The sequence below is a fragment of the Aquarana catesbeiana genome, linkage group LG12, assembly GCF_042186555.1.
Source record: "Aquarana catesbeiana isolate 2022-GZ linkage group LG12, ASM4218655v1, whole genome shotgun sequence".
Classification (NCBI taxonomy): Eukaryota; Metazoa; Chordata; class Amphibia; order Anura; family Ranidae; genus Aquarana; species Aquarana catesbeiana.
This window is the reverse complement of record NC_133335.1, coordinates 202,565,064-202,571,277: the sequence shown is the minus strand read 5'-3', so window position 1 is coordinate 202,571,277 and position 6,214 is coordinate 202,565,064.

The following is a 6,214-nucleotide window of genomic DNA, read 5'->3' as shown; positions in this document are numbered from 1 at the left end:
AAGTCCAAACAATTATAAAATGATATAATAAATAATAAAAAGGAAATGTCATTGGAGGGAGAGGAAGGGGGGGGGTGTAGGTGGTCTGCATCGCAGGGTAACAGAGCCCATGTTCCCAAAAACTGGAAAGACAAAAGAGGTAGAGGAGGCGCCCCTGGGTGCAGATTTTAAAACAAATTTAATATGCACAAGTTTATTTCCAATGCACTCACATTTAAGAAGTTCAAAGCAGGCATATAGTGTTCCCAATAGGGGCTTTCCCGAGGATTTAAATTTGTTTTAAAATCTGCACCCAAAGGCGCCTCCTCTTCCTCTTTTGTCTTCTAAATTTGGGTTGTCCCCAGGACAGTAATAGAGGGCAAATCTTCCAATGGGGACACTAGTTGTAGTGAACTAGGGCCCCCCTCCAATGAATTTGCAGGGATTTCCTCTCACTTCCTGCTTTGGCTATGGGACAGGAACTAAACAAAACAAAAATGACAGGAGTTCTAACCCTCCATTACTCTATTCAAAGCAAAAAAAAAGAAAAAAACCCCCAACGGTTTGCCTTTAGTTCTACTTTGAGTGGGCAGCACTGAAGAAAAACCAGAGCAGCATTTTCCCCAGGAAGGGTTTGTTATTCGTTTTTTTTATTACGTTTTATTCTTGCATGCCATCAGGGCTGCTGCAATGGCTTTAAAGCCGAGCCATATTTAGGAAATAGTCATTTTAGACCTTCAAATAGTGATTGCTGAGAGCCTCTTCTACAACTCTGTACCCTGAGTTTTGTGATGTGCAGCCTGTGTGCCCCACTCCCTATACACTCTTCTTCCCAACACAGGAATATGTTTTTTGCTTATGTACTATGCACATCATCGCTGGGCTTCATTAGCAGCATCAATGGGGATTTTTTGGGGCTTTGCAGGGGGGTTTGTAACATAAAAAAAATCAAAGGAACCCTTTATACTGTATATCTTTATCTACACCTATAGCAAAAAATTGTTGTCTTTCAAAGACCTACAGTACACTATATTAGCAAAAGTATTGGGACGTCTGCCTTTACACGAACATGAACTTTTAGTCCATAGGGTTCAATATTGAGATGGCCCACCCTTTGCAGCTATAACAGCTGGGAAGGCTGTCCACAAGGTTTAGAAGTGTGTCTTTGGGAATATTTGACCATTACTCCAGAAGCGCATTTGTGAGGTCAGGCACTGACGTTGAATGAGAAGGCCTGGCTCGCAGTCTTCGCTCTAATTCATCCCAAAGGTGTTCTATGGGGTTGAGGTCAGGACTCTGTGCAGGCCAGTCAAGTTCCTCCACCCCAAACTCGCTCATCCATGGTGGTGGTGTTTGATTTTTCACTGACACCCAGGAAATTGTAAAAGAAAATCAAAAGAACACAATTTAGGGGCGTTTCCTTGCCGATTTTCAATGCAGTAAAGCAACAGGTCTACTTTAACCACTTCCGGACCGACACAGGACGATATAAGTCCTAAGTTCGAAGAGGAATATCGTTAAGGCAGCAGCTAGCTGCCATAACCCCGGTATCCTCTTTTTCGTCCGGCGGTCCGGTTTCCGATAATCATGGTCCCTGTGGTCGATTCGCCGCAAGATCACTTTTATTGGCGGCAGGAGAGGGGACCCCCCCTTACCGGAGCTGTCTGCAGTGGCGGAGGCGATTGGATTTTGTGAGGGGAAGATGGCCCCCACCGGTCTCCATACCATTGCAGGGCGGAAGCGACGTCAAAACGTCACTTCCGCCCAAAGCTCTTAAAGGGCCATTTTTTTTTTATTGCATTTTAGTGTAAATATGAGATATGAGAGATGTTTATATTCCCTTTATATTCCCTTGTAATAGGAAAAAAAGCAAACAATTTTTTTTTTTTTTTAAAGAACAGTATAAAAACAAAAAATAAAAGGTAAAATCAATAAGAAAAAAAAAAAATGTTTTAAAAGCGCCCTGTCCCGCTGAGCTCGCGTGCACATACGTGAGTAGCGCCCGCATATGTAAACGGTATTCAAGCCCCACATGTGAGGTATCACCGCAATTGGTAGAGCGAGAGCAATAATTCTAGCCCTAGACCGCCTCTGTAACTCAAAATATGCAACCTGTAGAATCTTTTTAACATCGCCTATGGAGATTTTTAAGGGTAAAAGTTTGTCTCCATTCCACGAGCGGGCGCAATTTTGAAGCGTGACATGTTGAGTATCAATTTACTCGGCGTAACATTATCTTTCACAATATATACAAAAAACAAATTTTTAAAAATGGGCTAACTTTATTGTCTTATTTTTTAATTCAAAAAAGTGTTTTTACCAAAAAAAGTGCGCTTGTAAGACCGCTGCGCAAATATGGTGTGACAGAAAGTATTGCAACAACCACCATTTTATTCTCTAGGGTGTTATTAAAAAAATGTATAATGTGTGGGGGTTCTAAGTAATTTTCTAGCAAAAAAAAAACAAACTGATTTTAACTTGTAAACAACAAATCCCAAAAAGAGGCTTGGTCCTTAAGTGGTTAATGCTGGCCCCGCTGGCTGCTTATACTTTCAATACTTTGACTCCTCACAGCCTCATTTGCTCGGCCAAAGTTGAGGAACCATTGTGTAAACTTCCATTCACAACCCGGAGCTTACACAGGGCTAAGAGGTCTCTGCTTGCCCCCAACATGAGACAGTAAGGGGTATATTCACCAAACACCAGCACTGTCCTGTGGGAGGAAACAGAGTGGGGGGGGGGGGAGAGAGAGCAAAGAGGGAGTGATGGGATCAGTGTGTACTGATAGGAATAGGCTCATGTTACAGCCTTATTCCAAAATGGAATAAATTCATTATTTTCCTCAAAATTCTACAAACAATTCCCCATAATGACAACATGAAAGACATTTGTTCAAAATCTTTGCAACTTTATTAAAAATAAAAACACATCACATGTACATTAGTATTCACAGCCTTTGCCATGACACTCAAAATTGAGCTCAGGTGCATCCTTTTTCCACCGATCATCCTTGAGATGTTTCTACAACTTGATTGGCGTACACATGTGGTAAATTCAATTGATTAGACATGATTTGGAAAGGCACACACCTGTTTATATAAGGTCCCACAGTTAACAGTGCATGTCAGAGCACAAACCAAGCTATGAAGTCCAAGGAATTGTCTGTAGACCTCCAAGACAGGATTGTATAGAGGCCCAGATCTGGGGAATGGTACAGAAAAATGTCTGCAGCATTGAAGGTCCCAATGAGCACAGTGGCCTCCATCATCTGTAAGTGGAAGAAGTTTGGAACCACCAGGACTCTTCCTAGAGCAGGCCGCCCAATCAGGGGAGAAGGGCCCTAGTCAGGGAGGTGACCAAAAACCCGTTGGTCACTCTAACAGAACTCCCGCATTTCTCTGTTGAGAGAGGAGAACCTTCCAGAACAACCATCTCTGCAGCACGCCACCAGGCCTGTATGGTAGAGTGGCCAGACGGAAGCCACTCCTCAGTAAAAAGGCACATGACAGCCCATCTGGAGTTTGCCGAAAGGCACCTGAAGGACTCTCAGACCATGAGAAACAAAATTCTCTGGTCTGATTAAACAAAGATTGAACTCTTTGCCTGAATGGCAAGGGCCATGTCTGGAGGAAACCAGGCACCGCTCATCACCTGGGCAATACCATCCCTACAGTGAAGCATGGTGGTGGCAGCATCATGCTGTGGGGATGTTTTTCAGCGACAGGAACAGGGAGACTAGTCAAAATCGAGGGAAAGATGTATGCAGCAATGTACAGAGACATCTTTGATGAAAACCTGCTCCAGAGCACTCTGGACCTCACACTGGGGGAAGTTTCATCTGTCAACAGGACAACGACCCTAAGCACACAGCCAAGATAACAAAGGAGTGGCTACAAGACAACTCTGTGAATGTCCTTAAGTGGCCCAGCCAGAGCCCAGACTTGAACCTGATTGAACATCTGTGCAGAGATCTGAAAATGGTTGTGTCCCAACGCTCCCCATCCAACTTGATGGAGCTTGAGAGGTCCTGCAAAGAAGAATGGGAGAAATTGCCCAAAAATAGGTGTGCCAAGCTTGTAGCTTCATACTCAAAGACTTGAGGCTGTAATTGGTGCCAAAGGTACTTCAACAAAGTATTAAGCAAAGGCTGTGAATACTTATGTACATGTGTGTTTTATTCCCCATTTTTATTTTTAATAACTTTGTAAAGATTAAAAAAAAAAAAAAAATTCTTTCACGTTGTCATTATGGGGAATTGTTTGTAGGATTTTTAGGAAAATAATGAATTTAATCTATTTTGGAATAAGGCTACAACATAACATAATGTAGAAAAAGTGAAGCAATGTAAATACTTTCCGGATTCACTGTACATGTTACATGCAGGTAAATTAGTTGTAAACTCCAACTGAACGAGATTTAGTTTGATAAAGCATGATGTACCATAATTACCATTTTATTTAATTAAAAACTATTTTCACCCGTTATTGCTTCCCAATGCTGCTGATCTTCTGCAGTAATGGCTGCATGGCATTTCTAAAGGTCGGTTTCCTGATGGTAACAGTGGTCTAAGCCTGCATAATGTGTTGAAACATCCACAGGGTAAAATTTAGGGAGCACAAGACGGCCTCATACACGTGAGGTGTTTGATTTTCCCCTTGGAATGCCTTTTACCTCTGGCAGGAAAAAGCCGCTTAACCGCTTCCCGCCTGCTGTACGCCAAATGACGTCCTCAGCTTTGAGCGGGGATATCCAAATGAGGCCTGTAGCTCTTTCAAATATTGTCTTTTAGAGCCGGTGAATCTGTGCACCATAAGAATGATCATAGCGGCTGTTCCGCCGCTTGATCGTTCTTACAGGAGGCGAGAGGGGACCCCCCCTCGCCGCCCTCCGGTGCTTCTACCGACTCTCCGATACGATCGGTGAGTCGGACACAGGATCCGCCGGCCCCGGATGTTCAGAATAGAGATTTCCAGAGGACCAGATGGTCGCCGGAGTCTCTGTGATCGTTTGGAGGCCGGTCGCGATGTTATGACGTCACGCTCGACCTCTGTATTAAAAAAAAACGGCACCGCTTCGGCTGGGAAGCGGTGATTGTTTTTTTTTTTGTTTTTTTTTTATTTCAGGCTTCCCAGCCTAGTGGTGAGATGTGGGGTCTTATTGACCCCATATCTCACTGTAAAGAGCACCTGTCATGCCATATTCCTATTACAAGGGATGTTTACATTCCTTGTAATAGAAATGAAAGTGATCAAAAAAAATTTTTTGGGAAAAAAAAAAAGTGTCAGGCTAAAATAAATAAAGTAAAATAAAAAAAAAAGTTTAAAGCCCCCTGTCCCCATGAGCTCGCACACAGAAGCGAACGCATACGTAAGTCCTGCCTATATATGAAAACGGTGTTCAAACCACACATGTGAGGTATTGCCGTGAACGTTAGAGCGAGAGCAATACATTTGGGTCCTAGACCTCCTCTAACTCAAAACATGCAACCGGTAAAATTTTTTAAAGTGTCAGGGATTTTTAAGTAGCGAAGTTTGGTGCACAATTTTGAAGCATGACACGTTAGGTATCTATTTACTCGGCATAACTTCATTTTTCACATTATGTAAAAACATTGGGCTAACTTTAATGTGTTGTTTTTTTTTAAAGCACAAAACTTTTTTTTTTCAAAAAAAAAAAAACGCATTCGAAAAATTGCTGCGCAAATACCGTGCAAGATAAAAAGTTGCAATGACCGCCATTGTATTCTCTTTGCTAAAAAAATATTTATAGTGTTTGGGGGTTCTATGTAATTTTATAGCAAAAAAAATATGATTTTTACATGTAGGAGAGAAACGTCAGAATTGGCCTGGTAGGCAAGTGGTTAAAAAAAGTGCCAAAATTTGCATATTGCATATGGTGTTTAGGCGTCAAGCACTTGAGTGCTGGATTCCATTGGCCAGAATATAAAATGTATCCTGGTCATTGGAATGACGGCTCAAGTGCTAACTGCGTCTAGCGTTTAAGAGCGTTTAGACATTTAGAGCATTCAAGCATTTTGAAATGTTCTCTCCTGAATGTGCTGGTGATGGTTTTTTTCTGCCTGTAAACACTTCTCTTCTAATAAGCCTGTAAATGCCCAGGTGAGCATAGAAATGCTTTTACAGGCTAAAATAAAAAATACGCCTGTAAAAGTGGCATTTTTTTTTTACAGCCCCGTGTGCATGAGCCCTTAGTACACAGGGACAGATAGTTGTCA